Source organism: Epinephelus moara, chromosome 20 (assembly GCF_006386435.1).
Source record: "Epinephelus moara isolate mb chromosome 20, YSFRI_EMoa_1.0, whole genome shotgun sequence".
NCBI lineage: Eukaryota > Metazoa > Chordata > Actinopteri > Perciformes > Serranidae > Epinephelus > Epinephelus moara.
In genome coordinates, this window is record NC_065525.1 from 23,929,865 (window position 1) to 23,951,233 (window position 21,369).

General features: G+C 41.0%; 1 protein-coding gene across 6 annotated transcripts in view; it reads left to right on the forward strand.

Moving 5' to 3' along the window:
* Nucleotides 1–7,715: 7,715 nt before the first annotated feature.
* mef2aa (myocyte enhancer factor 2aa) overlaps nucleotides 7,716–21,369 on the forward strand; it is a 72,449-nt gene continuing 58,795 nt past the window's right edge. For 4 of the 6 annotated variants that reach the window (XM_050073615.1, XM_050073617.1, XM_050073612.1 and 1 more), the window contains exon 1: nucleotides 13,381–13,542. The gene's annotated coding sequence lies outside the window, so the exon portion shown is untranslated. Of the gene's footprint in view, nucleotides 7,947–13,380; nucleotides 13,543–16,149; nucleotides 16,276–21,369 lie in introns of those variants that run through there. The other 2 variants (XM_050073613.1, XM_050073614.1) reach the window with 2 other exon arrangements.

The window sequence follows — 21,369 nt, forward strand, 5'->3', positions numbered from 1 at the left end:
ATCCATGTGAATATTTTCTACCAAGGTTAACAGACTTAATGAAAAAGGAAGATTAACTATTCGAAAATTAACTCAGACTTGAATTCGGTGTCATTTTACGGGCTGTTTACACAATCTTTGCCAAATTAATATGCAGTGTTATGAAACTCCACATTTTCCCAGCGTTTTATTGAGACATAATCCCCACCAGAATGGCTGCTGATGTGTAAGTTTTATCCTCGTGCACCTGATTACAGGATCAAATGTTGCACCTTCTATGCCTGAAGATATCTTTTTTTTTCTTAATCTCATATGATTACCCTTTGCCACTGGGTAGTGGTCATTAATTCCTCCTCCTATAGTGACTGACAATAATTCCTGCACTTTGTCCCAGAGGCAGCACAATAATTCATCACTGTGTCACCTCTTGCAAGGGACTGGAAAAAAAAAATCTGACTATACTGTATGTACACACTAGCATCTATGACCATGTATGATGAACTAAGGGGGGAAGGCAGCAAATGAAAACTCAACAGAGAGAGTAATGTGTTAATTGTGACCTGATAAAATGGTGCAAGATAACTTATTAATGCTATTTAAAATATCTATTATGCTATTAGAGAAGAAATGAAGATGCGGAGAGTGAAGCCAACATTACGACAGGGTTTGCAGCTTTTTTCATGGTGGTTGTTACCGGTTGCTTGATGTTTTTTAGCTCACAGAGGGCTGATACGATCAGACTTGCTATCTCTTTTTCTCTCTCATCCCCCCCCCCCCAACCCCCCCACCCCCTGCCCCCCCCGCCTTTCTCGCTCACATTCACTCTCTGCCACCTGCACACACTCACACACGCACACATCGATGACATAAAAAGACTGCTTTCTGATGAATAAATTTGTATATTTTAGAACCTATCCCTGTTTCAGCAAGTATTCTCCAGAGGCCCTGCCTTCTCCTCTCCTGAGTTCCCCTGCAACCCAGTGGAGTCATTAGTCTGCTTGCTGTGTTGAACTCTTTAATCATCTGTGTGTTACATAAAAAGAGGACTATTCCTCAGTGACACACAACGGCATGCTCAGCTTGGTTGGGGCTTGCTTTGATGTGTATAGGCTGTTGTGTTGTGTCTGCACTATAGGCTTCTTCAGGCTCAGTTTTTCCATTTCTCTGTGGAGGTGAGATAAGATGTCAGTCTTCCTCTTGTTGCAGTAAAGCTGTGACTGTGAGTGTATAGTTTGCGACTAAACGGGAGCATTGGGCCTTTGTAGACATACGTCCTACCTACTACGGTGTGGTCCCACGTTTGTTCCTCTGCCTATATGGTGCATAGATCACGTTATTTTTTTCCCCTGTGTGATAGTTATGGCTAATTGCTAAAAGCCCCTGATTATAATTCACATATTTACAACACTTTATCCACACTTTGCTTCTGTTAAGTTACAACCACAAATGTCTTACAATTCTTTGTATGTGTAAATTCCATTAACACTTAATGTACACACATACACAGCCGCATGCACATATATATTCTGCATCAGTGCTCCACAGGGACGGAGGCAGGCGCCTGCTGCCATGGTATCAGGTTGCAGGTCTGTCAGACACAATGGTGAGGAGTTGCCCCGCGGCTCGGCCTGAGAGGGCAGAACAATGGAGCCGCAGTGCAGACGGAGCAGCAGAGGGCACGACGAGCCGATCTGTCAGCCTGGCAGAGCTGCATAGGCTACTCTGGCCCCAGACCCTCTCCTCGCACATACAATGGAGAGTGGGAGGTCAAGAGCATGAGGAAATGGAGGGGAATTCCCAGCATGCTATAATAAAATGGAGTCCTCTATTTTGGTGACTGAAAGGAATAGGACACAGGCTAGGCTACACCCAGAATACATCATAACTTTCAACGATTACAGTGAAGTCATTTCAGCGGGTCAGTGTGCAGCTGGAGATAATCAATTCACGGGTCAGCGGTTCACTCACTTGGACCACTGCTCATTACTTTTGCATAAAAGTGAATGGCTTGTCTATCTGACGGCTGAAGTTGTACCATTAGACCATAACCATGCTCTCTTCATGGTGATCAGAACTTGTTACCGTAAAATATGGCTATAAATGACATTTTTAAAAGGGAAAAAATGTTTTCAACACAAGTCACTTTTTGAATTTTATTGGAATAATATGAAGGATTTAGTGGTGCACATCTAAATAGGCAGTTCAGTCTGTTGAAAAATAAAACTGAATCACATCAAGCCATGACATCCAATAAAGCTGAGTGTGTCTGATCTCCTACACCAGCAGAAAGAAGCATATCACTTTAGACCACTTCTGCTACGAGTTTATACAGCACAGCCGTAATATCTCCATTCTCGCCTTTTATCTATCGAGCACATGTACACTGCCCCAATCTGTTTAGGGGGGACGAGGCGTTTAGACGGGGCTGTGCGCAAACTGAGGTCCTGAAGACTGCTGCCCTCAGAGTGGTGACTAAGGGGGGCTAGTGAAAGCCAGATTTTGTTAAAGCTCTTAATAAGGCACAGTGTGATATATAAGCCCGCAGGCGGCAAAGCTCTGTGTGCAAACACTTCAACAACTCGTGTGATAGGGCAATCTGTGTATGGAACAGCGGATGGCCTAACAACTCTGTTATTTCACACACGACCCTATTTGGCCTCTCTGATATCCTTAATTTGGTAGCTGAATTTGATATAGTGCTGCAAATATTTGCTTAGGCACACATAAACTCTGTTTGCCTGGTATGTTACGATAAACAAACCGCAATGGTGTACTGAATGTAATAAATGTTAAACAGTGCATGCAATTATATACTTCACATATCTGGCCCTGCACACTGAAAGCACGCTTTGTGGATCTGGGCTCTATTTTGACAGATCGTTATTCCCCTTCCTGACCACCTAGGGTTACATTCAGAAATGAACTGTTTATGAGATGCCTAGGGTAGATGGCACATTTTAGCCTATATTTCAGTCAGTGGAATATATAGATTCTGATGTGAAAATTTCACAGTTTCATGGAGCAGAGGATACATTAAAATGCACAGAGAAAACAGGTACAGGTTTCATGCTGATTTTAGACACTTAAGATTAGAGGATGTATATAACTGGAAGGTTGATATTTAATGCTTTGCTGCGCTTTCTGCTTCGCCTCTTTTCTAAAGATCTGTTTTTAGAACTTAAACTCTTGAGCCACAGACTCAGGAACGAACACCTCCTGTCTTTTGTGCTTGAACTTTTAGTACTCTTTCTCTGCCCTCTTCACCATACCATGTTTTATCTCCTTTGTGTATTGACTTTTTTTCACCTCTCTGGTCTCGTAAAACCCATTTTCCTGCCACAGTATTGCTAATTATTCCTGTTATATCCATGAAAACAAGGGAGGTTTTTGTGTTAGACAGGGGCTGCTGCAAGACATCAAACTGTGACTATAATAGAGATAATGCAGGTAACTTAAATCTCAGTTGCAACTAACACACGTCTAGTTGTTTGTTTGAAAGGGCTGCACTTTCTCATTGTTCCCTGGAGGTTGAATGCACATATCACTAGTTTCTTTGGCCTAAGGGATCAGCCAAATGTATGCATTGTGATCTGATGACAATGCTTTTTTTTCATGATGTTCAAGAATCACCTAATCACCCTCAAATAAGATCTCTAATTTTATACCGCTGCCGTGATTAATTACCTCAAACTCAAGCTCCGAATGGAAGGAGTGAGTGTGTTAGATCAGTAGAAACTGGGGCATCAGCGGTCGCCTGTATTTGGATTATAAGTCAACATGCTTTTAGCTCTGCTGCTTGCTGAATCAGCTGTTTCTTCGTAAGGATAGTGAATGATCTTAATCCTGTATATCCAAGTAACCTTCTCTGAAGGAGGAAGAGTACAGGAATAGTGCAGATATTGTAGTCAGGCAATGTCTAGACAAAGACCACAACGTATTAATGCAACTTGTATGTGAGTGATTCTTTTAGTTTTATAGCTATATATAACTGTTGCCATATGAGTAAATTGAGTAAAAGGTCTTGTTTTAGTGTTGCAACTTTATATCTTACTCTGTGGGAATACATATATACCTTGTAGTTTCAGAAAGGCACCAGCAGTTCCTCTTACTTCTTGATAGTTGTTCTGAAGTAAGCTTTTCTCAGGATGGTGACAGCTTGCAGCACTGGTGTGAGAGGAGGAGAAGACAAAGCACTCTGTACTCCGAGGCTGTGCGTGATTAATGACAGAGGTGTGTGTTGCAGTGGGCACCCTCGGAGCAGCTACAGATCAGTCTTCCTGTAAGACAAATCTGACACTCACCAACCCACCGCCCCACCTGCTACCCCCTCACCACCATCAAACCCTCAGCTCCTCACAGCCAAGTGCACCCAGCACGACATCACACTCATAAATCATCCCAAACAAAGCATGTTTAATCTGTGACGCGCAGGCCTGACACGCAAATTTATTACCTGTTGTAGGGAAAAACTGCATGTGCCCCACTGAGTCAAGCCTCTATTTACCTTTGAGAAACCAGTAAAATACTGGAAAGACAAAGTCTGCAACAAAGAAAGCTGATGATGGCAGTGTCTTTCAGGCTGAATTCAGGAGACAAAGCCCCGCTTTACTCAAGCATCCCGCTGCCTTTTCATGGCGGATGACATGCTTGCACGACTTTCTCGACTGCACTTGCCAAAAAGATTTAGGGATTTTTCTCAAGCACATTTGTAAAACATGAATACCAAATTATCTCTTGTGGATTAGAGTTGGATAGCTGCTCTATGCGCTGGTGTGAGTCATAATGCTTAGTGAGAACTGGGCACCTACTACCTACAATTGTGTGATAGGGTAGGTTTTTAGAAATCAACCGTGCAGTAATAGAGCATTGTGAGGGAATATGCATGTAATATTCTGCTTGTCTTCAGAGGCAGCGGCGTAGAAGCAATTCAAGAAACACAAGAGCAAAAACAAAAGTTGGGATAAAGAAAATGTTCTAATATGTGTTTTGAAAAAATGTGGACCTACTGCACACTATAATACAGGCATCATCAGTGTGCCACCTATCAGTTAAAACTAATGTAAAGCTAAAAAGCAGCATTTGGAGCGGAGAGTGGTGTGTGTTCTCTAAATGCTGCCTACAGGTAAACAGTGACAGTACATTCAGATATCTTTAGCTTTCGTGCTATACAGCCTGACAAACTGAATTACAGTAGCGTTAGCTTGATGTGGAATCGTGGCTAAAATGCCAAGAAGAACTGGCTGAGAGGCAGAAATTATAAAGTGGTCTCTCCCACACATTCCCTTTGGCAGTCTCCCTTGATCCTGCTCGTCCTTAACATGTCTTTACACTGTAAATGGTGGGAATGAGAAGTGATGGCACCTGCTGACTGGCTTTGGCGATGTCAGAAACTCACACATACACACAGACATGCAACAAGGTTTTTGCTTATGATGCAATCATCAAGTCAGAAAATCTGTGAAATTCGCCAACAAGCGCTTAAGTACAAAATGATCGTTATGCCTCACAGAACATCAAAGTTGGATCTCCTAAAAGCCAGAGAAGGCATCATGAATGTCGTTTTTTTCCCAATACATGAAACCACAGACATTTACAGATGGCTCTTACTTAAAAAAAAAATTAATGAAATAGAGAAAGTGACTTGTTCCATTTAGTTTACAAAATTGCATGTTTGCAAGTACGAACACTGCTAATATCTCCCAGCAACTTATGACATTGTGAATTATTCGAGTCATTTCAGGTGATTAATTAAATAATAGTTGAAATTAGGGACAAAATGAATAATGGTAAGAGCAGTTTCATTCCTGACCTTGTTCAATTTTTAATGAGCTCAGTACGACGGAGACTACGTTTTATAAATGGAGCTATAGGCTCATGTGAATATTGGAGATAATTAAAGAGCTTGTGTTATTATCTGGATCTCTGTACATCTGCAGGAAAAAGAAGGCGGGGGTGGGTGGGGGAGGGGGAGGGGGGCATCAAGCAAACTACTCCACCTTGCAGTTGATAAGCATTCAGCGGCACGATAAACAGAGAAGAATACTTTAAGAAACCCAAGAGGCTGGTAATCTCAGGAGAGATCATCAGCTCATCATAAGGACCTTTGTGTGCCGTCGTTCTCCGCCTCAGGAAGAGCACAGACGCTCCACAAAACCTACTGCAGAGTGTCAAAGTTGTACAGAAGTGAGATATAAACAAGATGAAAAACATCACACAGCGCTTGAGAAGTCGTGCCTGTCATTAAACCTGTATAACAAATACACCGAAGCTGCATTGTCTTGATTTTGCATAAGAACGTTTGACTGCAGTTTGACCACAAAAACTGAACTGGACACTTCTCTACTGACCCACATTCACTGGAGATGTTATAGCTTTGGTTATCTGCTCCACTTTCCTCAGCTAACTGATATCATGAGGGGTTTTCATTTCAAGTGTCATTCCCTCACATTAACAGTTGTGTGCTATTCTATGCTATTTGGAGCCGGCAGGCCTTGGTTACTTTTAATTACAGTGGGTAATGAGAGAAGCGATCCAAACTGTGAGACATGGAGTATTTTTAGATCTTGATCTTGATTATCTAACACATCGCTGCGGTCTCCTCAAATGCGACTTTGTTGGGAGAGTTTTGTGCCATCAATATGATTAAAATCACTATGGATGGAGAGTTTTAGCACTTTGAAACCACCAATTAAATAATTCAACACATTTTTAAGCACTTTACAGTAACCCTTCTAGATTGTAATACTTTTGTACTTTCAACTAATTGCAGATTTGTTTAACAAACCCAACTAGTGGTTATGTAAGGAACTCTCACTGCAGGGTATGTCATGGGTAACTTTATATTGCAGAGTCGTTATCTCGAAAGTCACTGAAACTGTAGTCTGGCATTTGTCTGCAGTGTTTGTCCCATGACTGAATGTGTAGTGTGCAGCGAGTGGAGGGGCCACGGATTGGTGAGGGGTGTTGAGGGCTTTTCAGAAAGGCTGTTTTAATGAGCCTCGGATAATTAAATGTTATTTCAGAGCTCGGTGGTCAGATCGCTGTCTCAGAAAACTGTGTGACTCAGTGATCTGTTTGTGCTTTTCTCATTTACAAAATAAACATCTATTTCTTTCCTCGCTATCGTATTGTAGATCAGACTTGACTTATATAGCCTAATAAAGCTCGCTGCATGAGACGCGTGTTTTAGTCCCCTTTTTTAATTGGAGAGAGAGAGTGTCTGGGTCTATTTGTGGTCTGGTGCAATGTTGGAAATGCCAGCTGTCGCGCATCAAAGCCCTACTGGAACAAACCGTTATTTGGCATGTCCCTGCAACTTGTTGAAATGCATCACTTACAAAATACACTTCCTCCATATAATTAAAAAGGCAAATTACCTCACATGGACTTTTGATACAGTTTAATTTTCATGAAAACATGTTGCACTATGAAGACTTATTTTTGCAATAGATTCAAAGAAGAATCACACATAAAAAGTATTTTTTCCCTAAAATGTTTCACTATGTTGTAGAAAATTACATTTTGCATTCCTCCCAGCCGTCTGTGGGAGGAAGGAGAAATCTTCAACACCTTCTGGAGTTATGACTGACAGCTGTGGCTGGCCCAGAGAGCCCTGAGCCAAGCCCCGTCACATAACACGTGCCCGACATGTCTATGTCCATCTGGGGTCCTACCTTTCAAACCACTGCCCCCCTTGCTCTCTGCCGGCAGAGAGACCAAGGGACACGAGGAGGAACAGCGCGTGAAGACGGGCCTCTTAGGGCTCTGAGGGAAGCATCCAAAGCCAGCTGGTCTGGCTTTGAGGTAAATCAATGGGCAGAGTGAAACAAAGGCAGCAGAGAGAAACGGAAGTGTTGTAGACAGAAAGAAAGGAAGAGATAAAGAAAGCCAAAACTTGTAGGGGGGGAAAAGTGGAGAGATTGGAACAGCAGGTTCTGTGAAGGCGTTTGTGCAACAACGACTAACAGGTGAGACACAGGTGTTGGGAAAAGTCTTGACTCCTTGCACATGATGGAAATGTGATGCCAATTAACACTTATGTCATTACAAGATTGATTCAATTTGTCTGTCTATTACAAGTTTTTGTCTTTTGTGTGATTATGTGGATTTGAGAAACTATCTTACCACCTGTATTGTTGTGGCATCATGTTGAGGTGAAACTTAATGAGCTGCTGTAAATTACCTCGGTGTTGATTGTATTTTTTTGCAAGCATCATTGTTTTTTTGTTGCTGGCATCACTTTGGGAAGATGGGAGGGGTGCATGTCGACACAAAAGTGCTGCTAAAGGAGATGCTGAGAGCAATTTGGATCCACACTGTTGTCAGTTGGCATCAGCCTGAGCTCACTAAGAACCACTGCACAGCAGAAACTTTACTGATTGAAAGCACTCCAAGAAAACAGCTGGGGACGGCTTCTGTCTAATTCTTTTTAGTCGTGACTATCGTTATTGACAATGCAGAGGAAAGAACAGAATTACATGCATATATATGACGATAAAAAGAGAAAACTGCCGTCAGTTGTATTTTTAGTAGTATTTTTATTTTATGCAATACTGCAAATTGGCTTTCACTTTTGGACCAAGCACTTTATTACAAACTTTGCTTCATTATTATAATACTACATTCACATGAAGTTGCAGCAGTATTATTGACAACCTATGTCTTGATCTGCAGATAGCAAGAAAAGGTGAATGAGTTTTTATTCTATCCAAATATCACTGAGAACAGACGATTCTTGTGTGTTACATTTTCATTTTATAAGCACTTCTGGGTGTTGTATGTTTTATTATTGCTATAGAATGCAATCTGAGCCATCCACGTAATAAAGGAAATTAATTTGGCATAATTGCATTGCAGGAAAACTACCATACAGATTAGCGACATATGATTAAAAAGTGTGCCTGTATATTCTCAATAAAAGCTTGCTAAACTGTCATTTGGTACTCACAAATAACCATACAGAATTCTACAGTAAAATAGGGTTACAAATATCATTCAAAAGCCACCCCAACATACAAACAGAAAGTAGAGCATTGCCCCACAATATGACCACAATCTTATGCCGCAATATAAAGGACTAGCGTGGGTGTGAGAAGCATTAATGTGGCCACCAGTTCCCTTTTGGTTTAGTATTCAGTCTTCAGGGTTTTTTTCCCACTTTGATTGGACATGCACATGTGTGATGCACACATTAATTTACACGTAATGTGCAGTTATCCTCAACTGGCAGAGATTATGATGGACAGAGTGACTCTTGTAGCTCTACTGGCAGGTGGTGGTTTCTCTTCTCGAGCCTCAGTTTGCACAGTAAAGAAAAAGTGGACCAAGGCTCCAGCAAACTGCAGGAACAGCCAGCTCACATCGGCTCATGTGGCCATAAAGCACGCCCTCATTTAACCTGAACCTGTGCGTGGCCCAAAGCCAAGAGCCAGGAGCCAGGAGCAGGTTTGTGCAGACTAAATTTAATGAACTTCAAGCAATCGATTTCTAAACTGCAGTTTGTTTTGGATTTAACATATATATTGAGGTGTGGTTAGCAATGCAACTGAACTGTGCTGTACGGGCATTAAGGACAGTTGTGACTCCTTGGCCTAGCGCCCCGAGGAAACAGGAGGGATGAGGAAGACTAAACACAGTCTTTTCCTTCGGGGCTGGGACTAACTGGTGAAAAAGGTAGCACAATACACTAGGGGCCAGGCTATACTAGACTAATACAAATGAGCCACATACAGCAGGAGCCGTGCTTTGTGAAAACCCCTTCCCTTCATTAGCGTGCGCGCAGTGTAATAAACAAGGATGTCATTAGAGGAGGATGTCAAAATAATCATGCATTGTTTTATTCAGTCAGGCCAATGGTGCCATCAAATCACTGATTCTGTTTGCAGAGACAGCAGATTGCTTTGACTGCTATGTCTAAAACAAAGAAAGACATGTGAGTACACAGTTAGTCCAGTGACTCATTGTTGTTTAAAATTTAAAATGACACTTGAAGTAATCAGTAAAGTTTTTATGAAGTCCTGTGACCAAAATGATGAAGTCATATGATGCAGAAGCAGTCATTCAAAAGCAAATGGACATTCCTTTACTATGAGATAATGAGTAGTCTAATTTGTAAACCTTGTGTGCAACTTGTAACTCTTCTGAGTCCCATGTAATATAATAGATGCAAGGTGTGGTGGAGGCAGAGGATTCAGATAATTTACTTAAGTAAAAGTAGCAATATCACACTGTAAATGTCCATCATTTAGAGTTGTACTGGAGTAAACAAAATAATTATTTGCAAAATGTACTTAAACTATCAAAAAAGTAGTCATTATAGAGGCAAAATGCCCTCTGTCAGTGACATTTCATTTGTTATATTATTAGATCATACGTGCAAAAGGAATAAAATCCAAAATTAATATTTTATATGCATTTAACTATCTAATAAAAGTACGATATTTATCTATAAAATGAAGCAAAGTTGAAGTATAAAGTAGTAGAAAATGGAAAATAGGCTATTCGAGTAAACTGTGTAACCGGTGGACTCCAGTGATGTCTGCATTGTATTGATACGAAGAGGCCCAGACCATGGATATCTTTGGAGGCTAACTCTGTTTATTCCTTACAGCTCTGACAGCAAGAGGTAAAAAAAAAATCCTCCGTCAAATACAACCATATTAACTTGAGCCCCTCTCCCATGGAGCACAACAGCAAAAGGGGCGGCCATTTTACATTCAATTTCGTACGCTGAAACACAGAAAACATACCTGACAGCAAGAGGTAAAAACAAAATCCTTCGTCAATTAAAACCATATTAAATCGAGCCCCTACACGAATTAAGTGACACAGGAATATGTTAGCATAAACTGAATTTATAAACATAGCTTTACAAAGCTAAACACGGCACTCACTACTAGAGCAAAGTCGCTTACCTCAGCAAAAGGGGTGAGGTGAAGCAGGAGACACCCCTTTATAGGCAACACATTCCAACTACGACTTTGTCACATATTGACGTTTGGTCATGGACATTCCACGTCCACATACGATGTGAACAGTACCCTGGGTGCGTTGGTTGTTGACCTTCTGGGACACTGTCAACTTCTGCATGTTACATGCATTGTCATCTTTCAAAATACACTTCCCTTTTCACAGGAAATTTACCGTTTACATACAGTCTCTTTCAAAATAAATGCACTACATCGGTACAACATGGTGAATTGATGTTTTTTTTCCTTCAACAACAAAAACACATGGTTAGCTTTAGGCAACAAAAACACGTAGCTAGATTTACGCAACAAAACATGTGATTAGGGTTAGGCAACAAAAAAACGTGGTTAGGTTTAGGCAACAAAAACACGTTATTAGGTTTAGGCAACAAATACATGTGGTTAGGTTTAGGCAACAAAAACACATTGTTAGGTTTAGGCAACAAAAAAAATGTGGCTAGGTTTAGGCAACAAAAACATGTGGCAAGGTTTAGGCAACAAAAACATGGTTAGGTTTGGGCACCAAAAACACGTGATTAGGTTTAGGCAACAAAAACATGTGGTTAGGTTTAAGTAACAAAAACATGGTTAGGTTTGGGCACCAAAAACACGTGGCCAGGTTTAGGCAACAAAAACATGTGGATAGGTTTAGGCAACAAAAACATGGTTAGGTTTGGGCACCAAAAACACATGGCTAGGTTTAGGCAACAAAAACACATAGTTAGGTTTAGGCAACAAAAACATGGTTAGGTTTGAGCACCAAAAACACATGGCTAGGTTTAGGCAACAAAAACACATGGCTAGGTTTAGGCAACAAAAACACATGGTTAGGTTTAGGCAACAAAAACATGGTTAGGTTTAGGCAACAAAAACACGTGGTTGGGTTTACGCAACAAAAACATGGTTAGGTTTAGGCAACAAAAACCTGGCTAGGTTTAGGAAAAAAAAACAGGGTTTGGCTTTAGAATCTTACGGGACAGAAACACCACTCTCCTGGGTGAAAGTCAGTGTTTGTTTGACCCATCCATCATCGCTCCCGCCCGCCCCAGATGGACTTTTGCCGCCTTAACTTTCGTCCTTGTCCCACTGCATTCCCCTCTGACGCTGCTGAGCCCGCTTAACTATAACAGCAGCCGGCTACATATCATGCCGGGTTTAAAGGACTCCTTATTTCGTTGTTTTCTGACGATGCAAGTCACTGCCCATGCGCCGAATTTCAACGACTTCAGAGTACCCCCAAAGGTAAACATATAGGGGTAACTGGGTATCAAATGTTTCACATATTGGCTAGGGAGGCTTAAGTGTGTCAGGTAATAACAACTGAAACACATTTTGTGTAATTATAATACTTAATATAACATGTACATTTGACTTTGTTACATATACATATAACTCTTTGACAAGTACAATATTTTCATATAAAATGAAGCAAAGTTGAAGGATAAAGTAGTAGAAAATGGAAAATAGGCTACTAGAGTAAACTATATACTTGAGTAAAACTTAGTTTCCTTCCCCTGTATTAAAGCTCTGGGTCTGTTTTACCCAGGTCTTGAATACAGTGCAAGGAAATGAACTTTTACTCATGTACATAGTTGCACTGCTAACTAGACACAACTCTAAACTGCTACATATCTTCCTGACAGGTGCCCATGTGCATGTAGTCACTCTCCCTAAACTTTGCCACACGTCCATCCCCTCCGTATCAAACACATAATTAAAACAGCAGATGACAATTGTGCTCAATCTCTGTCGCACCTGCTCCCAAACGTCAGTACACGCAGCCCAGTGGGCCCAGGCACCACACCTCCTGTGATCCTGCACGTACACGTGACATGCTCATATGCGAGTCAAGCGGGTCCCGCCTCCCTGCTCTAATTGGCTGCTCAACAGACGCTGCGGATCCCCATTGGCTGCGGGGAGCGCCCTTTAAACCGAATTCCATTGCTGTTGTCTTAGAGATATGACGTCAAATGTATCTAATGTGATGAAGCCGAGCCGAGTAATTTGGGAAAGTAGTTGTCCTGAAGGAAACAGATTGTACAGTCATTGTGGTGGTGTCTGATTCAGATTGTTGTACTTTTGTTTTTGGTGTTTTCCCTGTCAGTTGTGCCAAAGTTTCTGTAAGTTTAGTGTGTTTTACACTGTAACTGAGTCACCCTCAGGACTGTTTGGGACAAAGTGTTAATAATGATAGTGATAGGAGTCAAACAACAGCAGTACATTATAAAACAAAGTGTGTGTAACAGTAATAATGTGTGCACATGTGGCTCAGATTAATTCCCAGAGAGACTTTTACTACTTATTCTAATGTTTTGACGGCGGTTTGCGTGTGTGTGTGTGTGTGTGTGTGTGTGTGTGTGTGTGTAAGAGAGAGAGAGAGAGAGAGAGAGGGAGGGAGGGCGAGAGAGCTACAGAGAGGCAGCTCGTCAGATAAGGGGAGGAGTCTCTCGCTGACAAGAGGGAGCCTTGCTTTTTCTGAGTTTGTCAGCTCCCCCTAAAATAGCAGTCAGCGTGTAAATGTGAACTGAAATTACGCTTATCCACTGGAGCCACCGATATAGAGTGTCTATACACGGCAACTGACTTGGGAGTAAAGGTGAGTAACGGAAATAGAAACAATGTTGCGGAGTGTGGCAGCGGTACCGGAGCTCTACAGAGAGTGAGAGTAGAAAAGCGCAAGAGGGAGACGTAGAGAGGATTTGGGAGACGGAGACGTTAACTGCGGGCTCTATCTATCTGTTTATCAATTTGTCTCACCCTTGGGTGTGTGCGGAATATCAGATACATAACGTAAAAACGGTGTCATCAGTCGTGTTGAATTACCAGCGAGGTTTTTGGCGTCCAAGTGTGTGTTTAAAGGGCGCAGTCAGACGCGCGCGCGCTGTTGATATCATTCAATTGCGAGAAACTTTTACAGGATTCATCGTCAGCAGTAATGATGTGATAAGCCTCACTGTAGGTCCGCTCAGATGCTTCATATCTGAATTATGAGTGTTAAAACTCCCCTGCAGTTAATCCTGTGACTGCAAGTGTGAAATGTCAAACTGTACTTTGTAAAACAGGAGCACCGTTTGGGCAAAATAGTAATCAATGTGTGTATAATAACACCGTTGAGCCATCACAACAACAAGCAGTTCACACAGTCTGATACTGAGTTGACAGCAAATTGTGTGTTTGCATGTTACAACAACTTCTTAAAAAACCATCTGAACCCTTTTAACCTACTTTCATTTAAAACACAGTGAATTATTATGTGACATATTTTGAGTTTTGGCATTTTTGGCGCTAAAGCTTGCCAAGCTTGGTAACTGCTTGACGTAAGTGGTACTGAAATCTAGATGGTGCTGGTCAGCCCGTGCACGGTGACATCACTACACTTGCTTAGTGCCATGCATGTTGTTACTAGTGTGTCTGAAACAGTTTAACAAGAGAAGAGTGGCTGACAAGCACAAGTGGATGCATGACAGCCATCCTACGCTTTTATTTTGGCACTTTAACATGATGTACAGTGAATCAGGTCCTCGTATCTGACAGTATATTTAAAACCACTCAGTTATGACTGGATTTGAGAGATGACAGGGGTTAATAACTTGTGACATGTTTTAGAGGTAGTATGACATCAAGCCTATGCTTTTATTTCGGCGCTTTAACATGATACACAGTGAATCAGAACCTTATATCTGACACTATATCTCCTAATTATAAAGTAAACCACTTTGTCATTACTGGATTTAAGAGATGATAAGAGTTAATAACTTGTTAGAGCTGAAATGTATCCAGTCATTTCTCTTGATAGACTTCACTAAGATATGGGACACACCGAACGTTTCTGATAAGCCATACGGTCAGTTTGGTCGCAGAGCTTGTGAGAGAGGATCTCAGCTGCCTGGTGGTTCTTTGAATCTGTGGGACTCTTGTGACCTTAACCCCTCGCCAGAGTGGCCAATGGCCAACAGTAACCTGACCTTCTCAAATGTTTTCTTGTGTATGCCTTCACCATGCACGTCTCATTAATATTGTACAGAAGGAGTAGATTTGATTCAGTTGTAGCAGAAAATACCACCTGAAACGGTGCTCTGTTCACTTATATTTTCACAAGTTAATAATAGTATGAATTCAGTCTGTGGTTGTCTGACATGTTGCAGCTTGTAAAGTGTTTTTTTTGTGTCATTGCATGGATAAAAGCGATGTATTTGGTGTCTTGTTTACCGACATATATCTTAAAAATGATTCCGTTACCTTGACCCCAGTGGTAAATATTTTACAACTTTATCCTTTCGTCACCGGGGCGAACCAATGACAAATTTTATTGTTAAAGTAATTCTTCAGGGACGCGAGTTGTTGATGCAGCGGTACTATTAAAGCATACTTGTATTTTTCACTGTCCATTTAATGTTACCGCTGTTCTGACGGCGTGTACATTACCATACCAGCTGGTTGCCAGTGATTTCGAAAGCAAAGCAGTAAAGCACCCTTCAATCTGCAGTCATTAGCTTGTGTGCTGCCCCAGGCCTCACCAGTAATGGGCCTTGTTGCTCATGATCCACATCACGTGAGCTCTTATGTCTAATGTGTGGATGAGGGATTCTTTCAACGCCGCTGAAATGAATATCATTTTAACAATTTATGTCACGTATTAGTCAAAGGAATGAATGTGATGTCTGTGAAGGCACAGATAGAGCGATCACAAATGTCTGAGCTGTTGCTCTAACCTCGGAGACCCCGAATGTTCTCCCTTTGCCAAACACACGCACAGAGGTTTGATAATACATCTATTAGATTCCACCCTGTATCATTTAATCAACGATATGATGATGAAGTAAGATAGATGGATGCTATTCCACGATGACTACCACTGTTTATTAAATGTTTTAGCCTTGTTACATGTTATGTTTGTGTGCCCCTGCATGTCTCTGTAAATGTGAGTAAGTGCGTGTGAGCGTCTTAGCACAAGTTCTCAGTGGAAAGGGAGAAATGAGAGGTGGTGACGGTGTGAGGAACGGGCAGCTGCAGCATCTTTTACTGCACTCCTCATCCCACTTCAATCTCAGTGTCTCAGCTTCTCCTTCCAGGAGAAATGTGGAGTGTGTGGGCGAGTCGGATCTGCAATTAACGCCGGTTGTCAGAAAGAGAATGCTGGCGTTTACACGATGCCTCTGAATCACTGAGTGAAAGTCTTTCTCCTCCACTCTCCTCCTCCCAGGACATTTTTCCAAGGAGGACAAAACACCAGAAAGCTGAAAGCCAAGGATGTATTGAGTGAAAAATAAGAGATAGAAGCTGAGCATTCGTGGTCCAATAAAGAGGATAGTGTTTCTCTGAGTGTTTGGTGAGCCAAGATGTTCTTTTATACTGCAAATTTAGCTATAACATTATAGCGATTATAGATAATATGTGGTTTTATAATTGTTTTCTATATTTTTTAAATTTTTGACATGATTGTGAATCTATCAGTCTTTTGGCTTTATAATATTTTTTGCTATATTAAAGTGGCTGATTGCGATCTTTAAGTAGTGCTGAGATTTCTGGTAAAGACTGTGAAGATTAAATATAGTTTTTTTGGGCTTTTATAAGGTACCGAAACATCAGAAAGTTCACATAAGTCCACATACAAATTTACTGAGTTGCTTAGAGGCACTTTTTCCCTCTTAAATTAATAATTGTCTTATTTTTCTTTGTGCTGTTTATTTAAAAAAAGGATTTTTTTTAAAGATCACTCATTAAACAATGACATGATAATAGCCACATTGAAACCATTCAGTGTTCTCTTCAACAAAAGCGTCTTAGTAACATGATTCATTGTTTATTGGAGCTCTATCATCAATATGGAGATTCCAGCGTTTTCCTGTGAGACCTGGAGGTTGGATGCAGAATCTTGAGCCTGGCAGATAATGTTTTAGACTGCAGTTAACTGTAGACCGTCCCCTCTAGACTAAAGAGAAAAGACTTGTGCTGCTCTCTCTGTAAACAAATAGCTGACCACTGGTGTACAGAAAACCAATAATCAGACCTAAACTGTAAACAGTTTGATTCCAAGTCGAGGGTAGGGTTTTTTAATTAGTTTTTTCCCTGTCTGAGTTTGGTTAATGCTATATAGGTCACTGTGGGCTTTTGGTTAGCACTGATACCGCACTGAAAGGAGGTACTGGGTTAAGTTCCTGGCCCTCCCTCTGTACATGGCCTTTGCCTTTGCTGCTATGTTCATATGCTGTGATCATGAGCCATTGGTCTGCGTGTGATCTAGCACTGGGTGTCAGACAACATCAAGTTGGCAAATACCACTTACTGTTTTACATGAAGCGGATTCAAAGTTAAAGGTCCAGTGTGTAGGATTTAGTGGCATCTAGTGGTGAGGTTGCGGAACTGAAATTTTTCCCATGTGCCGAGCATGTAGTAGAACTGCAGTGTCCAAGGTGAAAACGCGAATCTAGAGCCAGTGTTTGATTTGTTCGCTCTGGGCTGCTTTGAAAACAACATGGCGGACTCAGTGCAAGAGGATCCACTCATTGTGTGGATATAAACAGCTCATTCTAAGGTTATTAAAACAACGATTCTTATTTTTTTTAGGTAATTCTAAACTAATGAAAACATAGTTATGATTATTATATACTATTTTGTGCCAATAGATAGAAGAGTCACTTTAATCCAGTTTTAAACATCATTTAGTCAATTGATAGAACTCATACTAAGGTTGTTACTTATTCCCATAATTTATTTTAACTCTCTAAATATCCATGAATGCCATAGCTACTGTAATAAAAAACTTGTATATTAGATATCTAAATATCACTGGCTGTGAGAACCTCTGTTGATAATCTCCAGTCATGTTTAGGCTCTCTAATAGCCCGAGGTAAGCTCAGAGGGTGAATGTATTACTCGCTGAGGCACTGTTTGTATAGCAAGACAGCTAGCAGTGACCTTTCAACTGTCCTGCCCTTGACTGAGACCTCTGGTGGTAAGCCACCCCGTTTGGCTCACTCAGCACATGTGCTGCTGAGCAGGGCAGAGCAGCTTAAGGCCGCACCGTCTTTTCCTGTCTCCCCTGCTCTTCCAAACGAGGTCTGACTGGAGGTCTCTTCACCTCTTCAACCCGGACCACACAAGAGAAGCAGCGGGAAGATCCTCAAGCAGAGCCGCACTCTAATCTGCTGTTGATCTGCTTTTGTCGCTATGATCCTAGTCTGTCTCTCACTCCAAGTCCAAACTGGTCGCTGACTGTGACTCTGAATACAAACAAATGCACGGTGTCGTATAGCCACTGTAGTCACGGTGGTGTCCCAAAATAACCTCTTAGTTATTTTTTGTATTTTCTTATTACTGTGTTTGTAGCGTCTGTTTGTAAAGCACCATACGTATCATTTCCTCTGAGTTTCATCAGTTGCTGCCTACTGTGTCAAGTTTTGACAAGCCACATTCTTAACTGACTCACAGAGCACAGATCTGTGCTGAGGCTAGTAGTCCAGTCTTTTATGATATGCAAATCTGCAAGCACAATCACCATGTATGTATATATGAAATATATAAATATATTTTTTTCAAAACAGTTATGTTGAAATATGGTTGTGCCAAATCATCTCAGCTGTTCAGCTGTTTATTATGCTCTTTCATACTTAACATAGTTTTGTGAAAGCCAGAAAACACTTTATTATCATGTTTGTATGAACAAATATGAAATGTTCAGGCTGAAATAATTTGAACGAGGCAGCTGTTATCAAAAACAGTTGTCATGACAAACTGTACGTTCACAAGGAAGACATTTTTACTTGAGTCAAATTTAAATCAATATCTCTGGTGGCGTTTATTGCAGACAATTCATATTTTAATTCAGGCTAGGTGATACGGAACAAAATCAAATATTATCATAATTTTGATAAAATACCTCAATATCGATTTTGCTAGAGTTAACTATACGAGCTTTCACAAAATATTTACACAATGTGAATTTTGCTAAATAGTCATAATGTGGATAAAAATGTGGATATAATGACTAAGTGGGTAAAGGCAAATAATAGCACGGCTAGAACAGTCTGGTCTTTAAAACCAGGAAAAGACAACAGTTACAATATAACGATATCCAAAATCCAAGACGATATGTAGTCTCATATCTAGGGCTGCCCCCCGACTGGGAATTTTCCTAGTGGACCAATAGTCATCATTTAGGGCCATTAGTCGACAAGTCACCTGCATGTTTAAGATATTAATTTAATTATTAAATGATATATTTTGGGCGGGGCAACACAATGGTTTGAGTTCAAGGTGTGAGAAAGAATAGTATCAGTAACATTGTTAACACTGTGCTACATTACAGAGAAATACAAAACCGTACTAATGAACCTTCATTAATATAGGCCTATATTTTATCTACAAGTGCACGTCACACACTGAGCGAGCCGCCTGTTAATGACGCTGTGGGCTAATGGGCATGTAGCTACTTCCATGTTTCAGATGATACGTCATGTTTGTAGTTGACCAATGAAGATGGGTTTACATATTACCTTGGGTTCGTCCTTCACCTTCTCACAATGACCCCACACTTTTGATTTCCTGCCTGACATGTTATTAACTAGCCTGTGGAATAACTGCAGGTACCAGCCCTGGAAATTAACTGCTGAGCGTGGCCACTTCCTGTGTCTGTCCTTTTAAAGTTAATTCCCACATGGTCCAGGAATATCGGTTTTGATTTATTTTGACAAGGCGCAGCTCCTAATAGAGTTTCATGGGTTTTTTTTTTTCTGTGGCTACGTGACCAGTGACATCTTGCCAACTTATGATCTTTCTTGACGACTAACGGTTGATCGACAAGTGGGGGGGGGGGGTTGCAGCCCTACTCATATCACAACATCGATATAATATCAATATATCACCTAGTCCTAATTTGAATGTGCATAGGAGTATAATTACTTGCATGATGTGTTTGTTTTTACTTTCCATGGCAGCACCTTAGTTTGAGAAAAAAGCATCTTTACAAAATTGATGGTGTTGCAGTTGTATTGGTTCACCCACGTATTTCATATGAAGTTGAGCGACGACATTTTTACACCTTACTGGTACCTGTGAATATTGACTGTGATACGGACTCATTGTATGTCTTCCAATTGGCTATGTTTCGTCACTAATGAATTTTACTACTGGATTTTAAGATGTGTGGCCAAATGTCCTTTCTCTCAGCATTAACATAAGGGAAAAATAATTTTTTGTTTCTGCCCCGTGATTCGGATCTGTTCCAAAATGTAACCCATGAAATGACCCATGCTACACCTTTACGCCAAGTTTCATGATAATCGGGCCAGTAGTTCTCCGGTTATCCTTCTGACAAACAGACAAACAAATAGTACAGAAAGCACAACCACCTCGGTGGAGATAATGAGCAGAAACAATAGCATATGCACACTATCTGGTTTGGGAGGACAGACTGTGGAAGCATGCGGTGGAGCAAAGGTGACGACTTTGAGAAGTCAAGTCATTTAGCACCTTTCTAAGCTGCTTCGTCCCCCTTCTTTGGCTTTCTGGAGTGCAGAAAAACCACAGCATCACACAGTGCATCATCTCAAAAGTGAGTGGGCAACACTTACAGAGCATACAACCCAAACGTGTGTATCCTGTGGTTTGGTTAGTCACTGTGTTTTAGCTTGTTTTCTTATTGTTGTTTACATGAAACAGACATCTGCCTGTATGCAGACGTAATAAATGTGAGAGACTGTGTTGCTACTCGATACTGCGGTGACATTATTAAGTTGAATCATGTATAGAGCAATACTGAGTTAAGAAAGACATCTCTTTGCTGAGTTGCATTTTAACTGAATTTTAATGAGACTGTGAAAAAAAACATAAATCAAAGGAATATATTATAATCTAATTTACTACATCAAAAGATCTCCCATGATTGCTAATATACCCCACTGTATTGAATTCCTGATGTTCTACTGTAGATCTTAAAAAGCGTCTCTCACTGGAGATTTAACTTCTCTGCCTTTGTATCGAGTCGATTAAGTAGAAGCATCACGAACAGACAAACAATTGAATTGTGTGCAAAGTAAACTTTCTTCAAAGTCTGGTAAGCTCTGTGTGATGAAGCTGTTTACACTGTTCTTGCCGAGTGCTAAAATAGGCGATTTGAAACATTTAATCTCGCCTCTTTATTATGTTGCCCAAGACAGCAAGAAGTGGAGTCCATGAAGGGGTTTTTATCAATGGCTGATGTAGTAAATACAGCTGTGAGACCTGGGTGTCACAGCTCCTACCATGAGCACGATGACTAAAAAGTCCAGTAGCCGCTGGAAGGAAGAGTTGGATCTCCTGCAGCTGGACCAGCCATGTGGCCTCCTGAGCAGCAGGAAGGAGGTCTGGCCTCCGATATCGTTGTTTTTGTGTTTGTCTGAGAGGCCATGTGAACCAGGACAGCTGGGGGGGGGGGGGGGGGGGG